This window comes from Moschus berezovskii, chromosome 17 (genome assembly GCF_049115385.1).
Source record: "Moschus berezovskii isolate FMDL1 chromosome 17, NW_MosBer_1.0, whole genome shotgun sequence".
Taxonomy (NCBI): domain Eukaryota; kingdom Metazoa; phylum Chordata; class Mammalia; order Artiodactyla; family Moschidae; genus Moschus; species Moschus berezovskii.
The window spans coordinates 31,689,700-31,705,495 of NC_142476.1; the positions used below are offsets into that span (position 1 = coordinate 31,689,700).

General features: G+C 39.8%; 1 protein-coding gene and 1 pseudogene across 2 annotated transcripts in view; both read left to right on the forward strand.

Moving 5' to 3' along the window:
• ABL2 (ABL proto-oncogene 2, non-receptor tyrosine kinase) overlaps positions 1–15,796 on the forward strand; it is a 104,361-nt gene that overhangs the window by 49,985 nt on the left and 38,580 nt on the right. The window lies entirely within an intron of this gene.
• LOC129551333 (small ribosomal subunit protein eS19 pseudogene) lies at positions 11,274–15,513 on the forward strand (annotated as a pseudogene).

Here is a 15,796-nt window from a genome sequence, read left to right on the forward strand (position 1 = left end):
CCCCATGGACTGCAGCCTACCGGGCTCCTCCGTCCATGGGATTTTCCAGGCAGGAGTACTGGAGTGGGGTGCCATTGCCTTCTCCGGTAAGTCATGCTGCTGCTGCTGCTGCTGCTAAGTCACTTCAGTCGTGTTCGACTCTGTGTGACCCCATAGACGGAAGCCCACCAGGCTCCCCCGTCCCTGGGATTCTCCAGGCAAGAACACTGGAGCGGGTTGCCATTTCCTTCTCCAATGTGTGAAAGTGAAAAGTGAAAGTGAAGTCGCTCAGTCGTGTCTGACCCTTAGCGAGCCCATGGACTGCAGCCTACCAGGCTCTTCCATCCATGGGATTTTCTAGGCAATAGTACTGCTAATTAGTGTCATACAGCAGTGTTTTCACACTTTTTTGTTCGCATGTTTCCTAAAAGGACTTTTGGAGAATCTAGGTTAGAGAATGTAACTGTAAAGGAATAGTATGAGGGAGATGTATGTATCTAATACAAACAGGTGTTGATCACATGAATCTATACATGTATTAAATTAATAGAACTGTACCCCAGAAGAAAGGAAAATAGATGTGTACTTTCTTGCACATGTTTTGGGTGACATCTAAAAAACTTTTTTCATCCCAAGTTTAAATAGTTGCTGATTATATGATTTTTGATGTGTTATTAATAATGATATTTTAAAATAAAACTTACATTATTAAAAAAAAGTAAGACTCTATAACAGTGATTTATCACTTACCATTACCATCTAACAGCTGAAAGGTGTTGGTTATTCTTTTTTTCTTTGGATTTGTGTTTCTGTCATACATCTCTCATTGAATTTTATCCTAATGTTGCATTTTATTGACCATCCAAAATCATATCATAGTTCTCTGCATCTAAAATAGGTATATAAATTGAAATTGAATGTCTTTTAGTTTCTCTGTGTTTAAAAAATTGTATGCTTGATTTAGGATTCTAACCTGTTAGTACATAAGTGTGTTAGTTACTCAGTCATGTCCAACTCTTTGCGACCCCATGGACAGTAGTCCGCCAGGCTTCTTTGTCCGTGGAATTCTCCAGGCAAGAATACTGGAGTGAGTTGCTATTCTCTTCTCCAGGTGATCTTCCTGACCCAGGGATCGAACCCAGGTCTCCTGCATTGCAGGCAGATTCTTTACCACTGAACCATGGGGGAAGCCTGTTAGTACATAATCAAAACAATATACATTTTTGATATTTAAAAGTAAGATTTTATTGGAAATACATTATATCAGCTATTGCTGCAAAAATGCTGTGTAGCAAATAATCTGAAATTTTCAGTGGTTTAAAACAGCATTTCTTTTTCTCTCATGAGTCTCTGGGCTAGCTGGGCTTTGGTTGATCTCAGCTGAGTTTTACTCGGTTCAGTTGGATTTGGCTCCAAACTCCTAGGTCTGCTCTGCATGTCTCAGTCTTCTCGTGAGGATAGTGAAAACACCAGAGGGGTGAGAAACACACATGAAGGCTGTTAAGGCTCCTAATTCACAGTTGGCGTACTGCCCACACAGTTGAGCCAAGAAAGTCGTATGACCAAGCCCAGCCTCACTGGGACAGGGAAATATTCTTTCTCTATTCTAGTGGAAGAAAAGCTGTGACAAACCTAGACAGCATATTTAAAAGCAGAGACATTACTTTGCCGACAAATGTCTGTCTAGTCAAAGCTATGATTTTTCCAGTAGTCACGTATGGATGTGAGCGTTGGACCATAAAGAAAGCTGAGTGCCGAAGAATTGATGCTTTTGAACTGTGGTGTTGGAGAAGACTCTTGAGAGTCCCTTGGACTGCAAGGAGATCAAACCAGTCAATCCTAAAGGAAGTCAGTCCTGAATATTTATTGGAAGGACCGATGCTGAGGCTGAAGCTCCAGTACTTTGGCCACCTGATGTGAAGAACTGACTCATTGGGAAAATCCCTGATGCTGGGAAAGATTGAAAGCGGGAGGAAAAGGGGACGACAGAGGGTGCAATGGTTGGATGGCATCACTGACTCAGTGGACATGAGTTTGAGCAAGCTCTGGGAGGTGGTGGAGGACAGGGAAGCCTGGCATGCTGCAATCCATGGGGTCACAAAGCGTTGGACACGACTGAGTGACTGAACAGCAACAACATTCTAGTGGTAGATAACTGCCAAGTCTTTGGGCCAAAGATTTGGATGTATATTTTTGTAACAGGGAGGAACTGAAATATTGGGAATAATAGTCCAACCTATTTTGTGCATTAAAAACAGCTAATTTTATTTATTTTTGGCTGTGCTGGGTATTTGTTGCTGCACGGGCTTTTCTCTAGTAGTGGAGAGTGGGGACTACTCTAGTTGTGGAACGTGCACTATTTTTGCAGTGGCTTCTCTTGTTGCAGAGCATGGGCTCTAGAGCGCACAGGCTTCAGTAGTTGCAGTTCCCAGGCTGTAGAGCACAGGCTTAATAGTTGTGGCACACGGATGTAGTTACTCCATGGCATGTGGATCGAATCTGTGTCTTCTGCATTGGCAGGCAGATTCTTTTCCACTGAGCCACCAGGGAAGCCCTATTTTGTGCATCTTTTAATGAGATACTTTCTCTCGTGTCCATGGATTTTATTTACTAGAATTTGAGATATCTCAATTGAGATAGGAACCTGTAGAAGTTAGCCAGGCAAAATCTGGGTAGAGGCAGTGGGCCACAGTATTAGGGGGTGAGGGAATAATATTTGACAAAATAGGGTTTGGGGAATTAGAGAGTTGGGTATGCCACATGCATAAGATAAGAGGCCGGCTATTTACCAAAAAAAAAAAAGGGTAGTAGAATAAGGCCCAGGTCCCCACAGAAGAACCTTTTATGCCATGTGAGGGAGGTTAGACTTTAACTTGAATGCAGTGTGGGGAAATCATTGGAAGGTTCTAAGCAGAGTGGTTATGTGATCAGATTTTCCTGTGCTCTGGAAGAAAAAATCATCTTTGTCTATTTGTGCATTTTAGATAGACGTTAGAGAGACCGTGGGAAAAACCTAGGTCAAGAATTAAGGTGGCCTAAATGAAAGTGAAAGAGGAGAGTGAAAAGGTTGGCTTGAAGCTCAACATTCAGAAAACGAAGATCATGACATCTGGTCCCATCACTTCATGGGAAATAGATGGGAAGCAGTGGAAACAGTGTCAGACTTTATTTTTTTGGGCTCCAAAATCATTGCGGATGCTGATTGCAGCCATGAAATTAAAAGACGCTTACTTCTTGGAAGGAAAGTTATGACCAACCTAGATAGCTTATTAAAAAGCAGAGACATTACTTTGCCAACCAAGGTCCGTTTAGTCAAGGCTATGGTTTTTCCCCTGGTCATGTATGGATGTGAGAGTTGGACTGTGAAGAAAGCTGAGTGCCGAAGAATTGATGCTTTTGAACTGTGGTGCTGGAGAAGGCTCTTGAGGGTCCCTTGACTGCAGGGAGATCCAACCAGTCCATTCTGAAGGAGATCAATCCTGGGTATTCATTGGAAGGACTGATGCTAAAGCTGAAACTCCAATACTTTGGCCACCTCATGTGACGAGTTGCCTCACTGGAAAAGACTCTGATGCTGGGAGGGATTGGGGGTGGGAGGAGAAGGGGACGACAGAGAATGAGATGGCTGGATGGCATCACCGACTCGATGGAGGTGAGTTTGAGTGAACTCCGGGAGTTGGTGATGAACAGGGAGGCCTGGCGTGCTGTGATTCATGGGGTCGCAAAGAGTCGGACACTACTGAGTGACTGAACTGAACTGAAACTAAGGTTGTGGAATTTGAGCCTGAAAGAGATGATGTTGAGCCACAGAGAATTAAAGTATTTTTATCTAGGGAGTGCATTGGTTATTCTCTCATACGTAATTTGAATGTTAGAATAAGGGCAGTTTTTCAGTTAATGTCAGTCCTCAATCTTTAATTTTCTAAAACGGTATGAATGCTAGCCTGCTTGCATGCATGCTAAGTTGCTTCAGTCCTGTATGACTCTCTGTGATCCTACGGACTGTAGCCCACCAGGCTCCTCTGACCATGGGATTCTCCAGGCATGAATACTATAATGGGTTGCCATGCCCTCCTCATGGGGATCTTCCTGTCCCAGGGATCAAACCTGTGTCTCCTAAGTCTCTGGCATTGCAGGCAGGTTCTTTACCAGTGGTGCCACCTGGGAAGCCCAACAATGCGTGTTAAAAAGGATTTTACTATTTACTAAATTTTTTTGTTGTTCAGTCACCAAGTTATGTCTGACTCTCTCTGACCCCATGAACTGTAGCATGCCAAGCTTCCCTGTCCTTCACTATCTCTCTGAGTTTGCTCAAACTCATGTCCATTGAGTCAGTGATGCCATCCAACCATCTCATCCCCTGTCGCTCCCTTCACCTCTTGCCTTCAATCTTTCCCAGCATCAGGGTTTTCCCAGTGAGTAAATAGTAAAGGATGTTTTTTGAATCCCTTGGGAAAAAGAGTTAATAAATGATATGTCTTATTGAAGCTAGAGTCTCATTTAGCTGTTTGTTCAGTGACCTAGTGTATATTATCTTATTTCCTTGGTTTAACCGTTCCTTCCTCCATAATTCAGGATATTCAGAATACATAGTTGGGGGCTTCTCTGGTGGCTCAGTGGTTGAGAATCTTCATGCCAGTGAAGTAGACACAGGTTTGATCCCTCATCTGGGAAGATCCCACATGCCACAGAGCAGCTAAGCCTGTGTGCTACAACTATTGAGCCAGTGCTCAAACGTCTGGGAGCTGCAACTACCAAAGCCTGCATGCCCTAGAGCCTGTACTTAGCAACAAGAGAAGCCACTGCAGTGAGAAGCCCCTGCATCGAAACTAGAGAGTAGCCCCCACTTGCCACAACTAGAGAAAAGCCTGTGCAGCAGCAAAGACCCAGCACAGCCAAAAAATAAATGAATGAAATTATTTGTCTGGAAGAAAAATTCTTGAAATTGTTACTGCTATTAATGGCTTCTAATTGCCAACAAGATAAATCTGAAATTCTTGGTATGGCATTAAGTGTTCTCCAAGATTTGGTCCTTGCTTACCTTTCCTACTTGTGTTTTCTTAGCACTTCATTTCATGCATGTATACCCTCCTCTGCACAAAGAACAAGTGGAAACCCTGGGGTCACACTAATTTGTTTTTCAGTTTCCATCATGTGATAATGCAGTTTGTGGTCATTAATTCCTTTATTTTTAATGCCTTCATCCTCATTCACTTTACTTGAGATGGTTGATAGAAAAATGACTTGTGTCTTTAAACTGGAGGTAACAGATGAGGCCCAGATTTCATTTTTCCAGTTTGCAGATATATCTCAGGTGCTTTTTATTGTGCTTGGTGCAAAGTGGATGTTTGATAAATATTTGAATAATACATTGATGAATTAATATTGAGAGTTAAGCATTTTAGAATCTCCTGTGGATTGAATTATCTTGTTTATATGGGCACAGACATCATATACATTCCATGCAGAAATGTGTGTGTGTGTGTGTGTGTATGTGAGTGTATGTAAGCAGTTGTTGCATGCTTCCCTAGTCTCAGTGAAACAGCTGACTCCTTGGATTACAGAGGATTGTATTGTAGATCTTTAGGAATGATCTTGGTTTGTTTGTGAGTCTCTCCCTAGGAATGTTAGCTCTGAGCTTACATTCAAGTCATTGTACCAGGTGTTAGTTACACTGACTTTGAGAATTCCATGAGGGAAAGAGGATTGGCACATTCCTTTCATCCCTCAGATATTTCATTATCTTCTGCTTAAATAACGTTGGTAGTGATGCATTTCTGTTAACATGCAAAGATCTTAGAATGCTGAATTCCACAATTCGGTGTGTTTAGGCAGGTTATTACTTTCCTCTAAACTTTTATCACAATTCTTAACAGAAAGGTATTTGTTTATATATAAAGTAAGTGTGGAAATTTTAGATTCTCAAGTTAAGCTGCAAATTCTCATTTGTAGGTATTTCTAAAATTTAGTGTTCTGTGATATGGCATGACTTTTTATTTTCATAACTGGTGTGAAAACGTGTATGCTTCAGCTCCATTTTTTTCCTTTTTTCTCTTTATTTTTAAAATGATCACATAGTAAAGTTGCTTTTTTGTTTGTTTCTTTTATAGTTCTGTGATTTTAACCTCTGCAGATTTGTGTAATCCAATAATCAGAACAGTTACATCATTTCAAAAAACTTTCTTGTGCAATCTCTCTGTAGTCACATCTTTCTTCCAGTCTTGTACCCTGGCAACCACTGGTCTGTTCTCTATCATTATGCAGTTGACCTTTAAATATTAGGTTGGAGCAAATGTAATTCCAGGAAGACTACAAGGTAATGATGCTCAGTTATAAAAACAATCTGAAATGGCAGATTTTGAAGGGATAGGCAGAGTTCCCACCATATTTTTGAAATATAGATTATTTAAAGTGTTGTGTTAATTCCTGATGTATAGCAAAGTGATTCTCTTTGTGTATGTATATATCAATATATATGTGTGTGTGTATATGTATTCATATATATTTTCAGATTATTTTCCATAAGCCATTTTGAGTTTATTCTTAAGCCATTTTGAGTTTATTCTTGTATATGGTATGAGGGAGTGTTCCATCTTCGTTGATTTACATACGTCCGTTTAGCTTTCCCAACTCCACTTGCCAAAGAGACCATCTTTTCATCATTGTATATTCTTGCCTCTTTTATTGAAGGTTGATATTAGGTGTGTGAATTTATTTCCAGGGTCTCTGTTAAGTTCCATTGATCTATATGTCTGTTTTTGTGCCAATATCATGCTGTTTTGACTATTGTAGCTTTGTAGTATTGTCTGAAGTCTGGGAGGGTTGTGCCTCCAGCTTTGTTCTTTTTCCTCTGGATTACTTTGGCAGTTTTGGGTCATTTGTAGTGCCATATAAATTTTAGTATTATTTGTCCTAGTTCTGTGAAAAATATCACGGACAATTTGATAGGGATCACATTAAATCTATAGATTGCTTTGAATAGTATTGCCATTTTAACAATATTCTTCCAATCTCAGAGCATGGATGCCTTTCCATTTCTTGACTCATCTTCATTTTCTTTTATCAGTGTTTTATATAGCATATAAGTCTTTCACCACTTTGGTCAAGTTGGTTCCTGGATATGTAATTTTTTTGATTTGATTGTAAAAGGGATTATGTTTTTAGTTTTTCTTTCTGATATTTCATTGTTAATGTAAAGAAATACAGCCATTTTCTGTATGTTAATCTTGTATTCTGCTACCTTGCTGAGTTAGTTTATTAGTTTTTGTATGAAGTCTTTAGGGTTTTCTATATATAGTATGTCATCTGCATAAAATGACAATCTTACCTCTTACCTTCCAATTTGGATACATTTTATTTCTTTTTCTTGACTGATTACTGTGGCTAGGACTTCCAATACTATGTCGAATAGAAGTGGTGAGAGTGGACATCCTTTTCTTCTAGATTTTAGTGGGATGTCTAGCCTCTTTCTTAAACAGACTGATCTCTTACACTCATAGGGAGAAGATCAAGAAATCATCTGAATCAGAAATCCCATTATAAACAGCTGTTGCTGATAATTTATGAAACAGTCTGTTAGTGCATTTGAGTCACTATCTTGTCTAGGACTACTTACCACTCCTTCACGAGCAGGATGTGATAATCTTCATGTGCTCTTACACCATCCTTTACTTTAGTTGTGAGAAGAAAAGAAGTTGTTGTTGAGAGACCCTCTCTGTGTATTGGAATATTAATTGGTTTTGGACATCAGATTCCAAGGATCACAGCTAAAAAGAGATTATCTGTCCTTAGAGTTTGCATTTTAACCACATTAAACTGGATTAAACCAGATTTCATTGGAGCATCCAGTACCAGTTCAGTTCAGTTCAGTCGCTCAGTTGTGTGCAACTCTTTGCGACCCCATGAATCACAGCACGCCAGGCCTCCCTGTCCGTCACCAGTTCCCGGAGTTCACTCAGACTCATGTCCATCGAGTTGGTGATGCCATCCAGCCATCTCATCCTCTGTCGTCCCCTTCTCTTCCTGCTCCCAGTCCCTCCCAGCATCAGAGTCTTTTCCAATGAGTCAACTCGTTGCATGAGGTGGCCAAAGTATTGGAGTTTCAGCTTTAGCATCAGTCCTTCCAATGAACACCCAGGATTGATCTCCTTTAGAATGGACTGGTTGGATCTCCTTGCAGTCCAAGGGACTCTCAAGAGTCTTCTCAACACCACAGTTCAAAAGCATCAATTCTTCGGCGCTCAGCTTTCTTCACAGTCCAACTCTCACATCCATACATGACCACGGGAAAAACCATAGCCTTGACTAGATGGACCTTTGTTGGCAAAGTAATGTCTCTGCTTTTTAATATACTATCTAGGTTGGTCATCCAGTATAGTCTGATAGAAAAGGCAGAAACTTCATTGCTAAGGTCTGAAAATAAGGCTTGGTATACATTCCTTCTAATCAACATTTCCATCTTCATCAACCAAATAACTAACTTTTTATATAGCTCTTATTTTGTATCAGACACTGTTTTAGCAACTTGACATACAATAACATTTAATTCTTCTGCCACTTCTATAAGAGTAGGTACTATCATGCTCTTCTTTTTGGATGCGGAAATTGAGGCATAGAAATGTTAGCTTGACGAAGGTCACACAGTTAAGTGTAGAGCTAGTATTCAGACACAGATAGTCTGGCTTGAGAGTCTGTGCTCTTTACTGTGCTCTGTCAGTTCATTCAGTCGTGTCTGACTCTTTGCGACCCCATGGACTGCAGCACACCAGGCTTTCCTGTCCATCACCAACTCCTGGAGCCTGCTCAGACTCGTATCCATCAAGTTGGTGATGCCATACAACCATCTCATCCTCTGTCGGCCCCTTCTCCTGCTGCCTTCAGTCTTTTCCCAGCATCAGGGTTTTATCCAATGAGTCACTTTGCATCAAGTGGCCAAAGTGTTGGAGCTTCAGCATAAGACCTTCCAATGAATGTTCAGGACTGATCTCCTTAAGGATTGACTGGTTTGATCTCCTTGCAGTCCAAGGGCCTCTCAAGAGTCTTCTCCAACACCACAATTCAAAAGCATCAATTCTTTGGCACTCAGCTTTCTTTATGGTCCATCTCTCACATCCATACACAACTACTAGGAAAACCGTAGCTTTGACTAGATGGACCTTTGTTGGTAAAGTAATGTCTTTGCTTTTTAATATGCTGTCTAGGTTGGTTAAAGCTTTTCTTCTAAGGAGCAAGCGTCTTTTAATTTCATGGCTACAGTCATCATCTGCAGTGATTTTGGAGCCCAAGAAAATAAAGTCTGTCACTATTTCCATTATGGCAAGCCACTCCAGTACTCTTGCCTAGAAAATCCCATGGATGGAGGAGCCTGGTAGGCTGCAGTCCGTGGGGTCGCTAAGGGTCGGACACGACTGAGCGACTTCACTTTCACTTTTCACTTTCACACATTGGAGAAGGAAATGGCAACCCACTCCAGTGTTCTTGCCTGGAGAGTCCCAGGGATGGGGGAGCCTGGTGGGCTTCCGTCTATGGGGTCACACAGAGTCGGACACGACTGAAGTGACTTAGCAGCAGCAGCAGCAGCAGCCCATCTATTTGCCATGAAGTGATGGGACCGGATGCCATGAAGTGATGGGACTGTATGCCATAATCTTAGTTTTCTGAATGTTGAGCTTTAAGCCAACTTTTTCACTCTCCTCTTTCACTTTCATCAAGAGGCTCTTCAGTTCCTCTTCACTTTCTTCCATAAGGGTGGTGTCATCTGTGTATCTGAGGTTATTGATATTTCTCCCGGAAATCTTGATTCTAGCTTGTGCTTCATCCAGCCCGGCATTTCTCATGGTGTACTCTGCATATAAGTTAAATGGTGACAATATACAGTCTTGACGTACTCCTTTTCTATTTGGAACCAGTCTGTTGTTCCATGTCCAGTTCTAAGTGTTGCTTCTTGTTGTTGCTGTAAATAGGGTGGCTTTATCTGTTTTCAGAGTTATTAATTGTTCGGTTTCCAGGCTCATGAGTGCCAGAGGTAGAATTTCAATCTCACTCCAAAATTGTCTCTTTGAGTATAGTCATACATTAAAATTAAAAATGTATATAGTTTGCATTTACGTGGTCTGTTTATCTGAGAAACTGAATATTTCTATCAGAGGTAAGATGAGGATTAGTGGTAATAGATGTAAGTGGTTGGCTTAGATAAGCAAGTATTCATCAACTGTTAGATGTTAATTTTCTCCTATTCCCTATTTTCTAAATTGCTCCTAAATGGTGTGGTGCTCAAAAGTCCAGAATTTAAGTCTTGTTTCTGTTGGTTTGATATATAACATTGCTTTTTTCAGCCTCTTATTCTTTCCTGTCCTTTATTTCTTTTTCTCACACTCTGGCTCAGCATTTAGAAAATGTTTTGATATCTGATTTGTATTTTTCCTCAATCTATCCTATAAATGTTGTTGTTCAGGCGCTAAGTCGTGTCTGACCCTTCGTGATCCTATGGACTGTATGGAACCTGCCAGGCTCCTCTGTCCATTGGATTCTCCAGGTAAAAATACTGGAGTATGCCATTTCCTTCTCCAGAGAATCTTTCCCATCTAGGGATCAATCCTGCATTGTCAGGTGAATTCTTTACTACTGAACTACCAGGGAGGCCCATAAATGTTATTAGTGAACACGATATTCTGTCCTTCTACCATCAAGATAGAATTAGTGGAAACCTAGCAAAACTGATCAGGGAAATTGATATTAGTCATACTTTCGGGTTAATTTGAATACACAAAGCCATTACTCTTGACCTGGACCTGGTGTTTTGGTGAAGAAATGCTGCCAACTCCTGCTTGTAAGAATTACATGTTTTTATCTTTTGGGTACCTCTGAAGTATTCTTTTTCCTTCCTTTCTGCTCTTCCTCCCCTCTTTCCTTTTTCCTGCTCCTCTTTCTTCCCTTTTCCCCTACAGCTCTCACCTGATCTTTGATCTTGTAACCTGGAAGGACCTTATTGGTAGTGGTGGTGGTGGTGTTAAAGCAGAATTGTTTGCTACACCATGTTGTAAATTAAGCTAGTGATAAGAATGAAGTTTGAAAAAAAAAATGAAGTTTGAGTCATAGTAGACAGTCATGTGATACATAGTATTAATGTTGTACTTATAGTACTGTGTATTTTCAGACATATCTTCTATTAAAAATAGCTTTAATAGAGAGCTTTATTAACTAAGATTATCATTAAAATTTTTCAATGATTTTGTAATTTTATTGATACCTTGTTTTAAGTTGGAGAGTTTAGCAATGAAATCATAGAGATTGAATTCTGAGTATGTTTTTATAGATTATTTGAACAAATATATATATATGTATTTATTTATTAATATGAGTCCTAAACCAAAAGAAATTTGTAACTTGAAGTATTTTTTTTCCCTTCTTACCTCTAATCATTAATGCTTTAGGGAGAGTTCTATTGGTTTGGACAGCCAGTGCTGTTGAAATAAGGATAATGAATAAGGTCGTTGTTTCTTTTAGTTAAGGCTGTTGGAAATACAAGTTCAGCCAGCAGGAAATAGCTTGCAGCCAGGACTCAAGTATAGGGAGTGTGGTATATGCACATACACACGCCTCTTCATAGACATTGGAAAACTAGCTCCACCAGTCTGAAAGAGAAGTCAGCTTTTTTGATTTTTAACATCACATGAAAGGATAACATACCAGGTTATCTTCAGGGCATTGACAAGTGTCCTGAAGGGTAAGGTGAGAGGACTTTTAGAGCTCGAAGAAATATTTCCTGATGATACCCACATATACAGTTTTTTTGGTTGTTGTTGTTTGGGATGTTTGTGAGATGAGCCGTATGTTAAGGGAAAACTTTTGTTCAACTCTTTCATGTTTGAGGACAAATCAGAAGTAAAGACACCGTCTGTTTTGGTCTAAATGTAAGATTCTTCAAAGAAGAAATGAAAGTTCTTAGTTAATTAGAGAAAGGGTTATATTTTTTTAATGCATTTTGAGTTCTGGCATGACTTATACAAATTTTTAAAACTCTTTTCTGAGTTATTGTGCCTTGACTGTGGAAAAATTTGTAATCGCTCTGCTGCTGGAAGTAAATTCCAGAAATTTCCAGTTTCTTTTGTTGAAGTAGACTGGTTGGTGAGCACATGTTTGTCATTCTGATTTGTCTCTTAGGTTTGACTTTAAATGTCATTCTATGTATAGATAGATGAATTGAGGTCAATTCCACTTGCGGAGTCTGGCTGTCTTAAAATTATTCTCCAGAAGGTAAGTAAAAAAACATTTCTCAGTAGTTTTTATACTACTCTCTATTGAGGCAGCCTCGAATATTAAAAGGAGCATGGACTTTGGAGTTACATAAGGCCTACACTTTAGAATTCTGGCTTCACCAGTTTACTTTGGAGCTTGAATAAGATACTTAGCATTTCTGAGCATTTGTACATTGGTGATAACAAAAACCTGTCCTTCCGGGCTATAGTTAATATAAATTGTAAAATATCAATTAAGGTGTGTAAAAGTGCCTAGTTTATAATGTGTGTTCCATAAATGGTAGCTATTATTGTAATCATACTATAGAGAGAGCTAGAATTGCTTTGAGTCATTTTAAATTTGCATGGAAAACATGCTGGTGGGAGTTTTGTAAACATTAATTAAAAAATACTTGAGTGCCTGCTATGTGTACGGTGCAGTTATTAGTACAGAGAAACATTAGTGATCATATTGTTGAATGCAAACAGGTATCTGTTTAAAGAATCTTATCTGCAAATGGCTGGGTGACTCTTTCCCAAATGCAAATACCTTAATACTATTTCACAACAACAATACCTTCAAAAAAAGGACAAATGATAAAGTGAGAAATATTGAGAAGGGAGATATTAGGGAGATATTAAAGAGTTCTCTTATTAGGGAGATATTAAAGAGTTCTCTTAGAGACAGCACAATCCCTGAGTTCCACTTATATCATTCCTTTAAACTCTTGAAAGAATTCTCTTTCAAGAATGACATCTGCATGTGGTACTAATTAAGCAAGGCAAGATACACTTTCTGTTATTAGAAAGAGTTTTGCCCTCAAGCCCATTGAAGAAATAGTTAGCTAGGACCAAACTGTAGATCATACTTCCATAGTTGCATGAAAAGACCATACCTTCTAAGAAAAAACAGGAGAAAAACACAGTACATAGGGGATGAGATGGTTGGATGGCATCACCGACTGGATGGACCTGAGTTTGAGCAAGCTCCGGGAGTTGGTTATGGACAGGGAAGCCTGGCGTGCTGCAGTCCATGGGATCGCAAAGAGTCAGACACGATTGAGCAACTGAACTGATAGCAAGTTCTCCATTTCCTTGAAGGTGAAGTTGATAGTCAAGATTTGAATTCTGTGTTGTGAGAAAAATGAAGATCTGTGAAGGGAGAGAGGAGACCTCAACATCTCTTTCACAGAGACCAGTGCATAAGTGTGATATTTAAAAATAAAATTATAAGCTCATTAATTTCTGAAATAGAGTTTGAAAACTTTGCTATTTGATTTTAAGAACATATGATGGCTATTTTTACTTTTGGGTAGTTGATGTTTTGCCCACAAAATGAGTAAAATGCTTTAAGAATGGATTATAACGTGTTTCATTTTAAATTTTGTTCATCCTTGAAAATTGAAATTGTTTATGCTTTATAAAGGTATAAAAATTACTTACCTATTGATAAAGTTGCTTTGAGTTTCTTTCTAAAAAGCATATCATGGGACTTTGCTGGTGGTCCAGTAGGCTAAGACTCCAGCCTTCCAATGCAGGGGTCCCAGGTTCGATCCCAGATTAAGGAGCTTGATCCCACATGCAACAAGTAGAGACCTGGCATAGAGAAATCAATTAATAAGGCATGTAGTTTTTATAAATCTTGAATCTTAGGAATCTGAATACATAGAAGAAAAATCTAAATGATACAGATCAAATTTGTACACAACCTAATAAACAAATCTACAAACTGAATTCTTTCTATTGTCAAGTTCCAAATCTTAAGTTATAGGAATTGGTAGGTTGTATAATAATTTTAATGTCAAGGCTAAAAATGGATACGAGTATGTGTTAGAGAACATGTGTAAGAACAAGATAAGAAACTGGATATAAATGTATGAAGAATATTATCAGTTATTTCTGTGTGATCAGATCCTGATTGCTTTTAATTGTCTTCCTTACTATGCATTTTGGATTCTAGAAAATAGGCAAGTATTGCTTCTGTAATTAGGGAAAAATGGTATGTCAGCAGGTATTAAATATATATTCGAGGAAAATGGTTATGAGTCAGACATATAAAAAGGGACTGGAGTCAGACATACAGGGAGTAGTACTTTGTATTTTTCTGTGTCGTACAATTTTTCCTGCCTCTCAGATAACAGTATCAGTGATGGCTTTCTCCTAGCTGGTAATATAGAGGACGCAGGATGCCTGGAGTTACTGTAAAAGATATGAACCAGCAGTGTTTTATCAGAGGTCTGGTGGCCTTCCTTAAGAGGTCTGGGAAGCTGAAAGTCCTTGAATGGGTGGACACCATCACACTGGCCAAACATAAAGAGGTCACTCCCTACAATGAGAACTGGTTTCTGCACATGAGCTGCTTCCACAGCTTGGCACCTGTACCTCTGGAGTGGAGGTGGGGTGGCTCAGTGACCAAGATCTGAGGGCAAGGGGGGACCGTCAGATACGGTATCATGCCCAGCCAAGCCACTTCAGCGGAAGCTTTAGGAGCATGGCCCATTGCATTCTCCAAGTCCTGGAGGGGCTGAAAATGGCAAAAAAGGACCAAGATGGAGGCTGCAAACTGACACTTCAGTGAGAGAGAAATTGGGACAAAATCACCAGACAGGCAGCATCTGCCAAGAAGAAGCATTAGAAACAATGATGCTGGGTTACAAATTGCCTCATTCATTAAAAAATAATACCAATTATAAAAACCCATGTAATTGTAATGCAGTAAAGCTGGAATCAAGATTGTCGGGAGAAATATCAATAACCTCAGATCAATGGCAAGCCACTCCAGTACTCTTGCCTAGAAAATCCCATAGACGGAGGAGCCTGGTAGGCTGCAGTCCATGGGGTCGCTACGAGTCAGACATGACTGAGCAACTTCACTTTCATTTTTCACTTTCACACATTGGAGAAGGAAATGGCAACCCACTCCAGTGTTCTTGTCTGGAGAATCCCAGGGACGCAGGAGCCTGGTGGGCTTCCGTCTATGGGGTCACACAGAGTCGGACACGACTGAAGTGACTTAGCAGCAGCAGCAGCAGCATGCAGATGACACTACCCTTAAGGCAGAAAGTGAAGAGGAACTCAAAAGCCTCTTGATGAAAGTGAAAGAGGAGAGTGAAAAGGTTGGCTTGAAGCTCAACATTCAGAAAACAAAGATCATGGCATCTGGTCCCATCACTTCATGGGAAATAGATGGAAAAACAGTGGAAACAGTGTCAGACTTTATTTTTTTGGGCTCCAAAATCACTGCAGATGCTGATTGCAGCCATGAAATTAAAAGACGCTTACTCCTTGGAAGGAAAGTTATGACCAACCTTGATAGTATATTAAAAAGCAGAGACATTACTTTGCCAACCAAGGTCCATCTAGTCAAGGCTATGGTTTTTCCCGTGGTCATGTATGGATGTGAGAGTTGGACTGTGAAGAAAACTGATCGCCGAAGAATTGATGCTTTTGAACTGTGGTGTTGGAGAATACTCTTGAGAGTTCCTTGTACTGCAAGGAGATCCAGCCAGTCCATTCTGAAGGAGATCAATCCTGGGTGTTCATTGGAAGGACTGATGCTAAAGCTGAAACTGCAATACTTT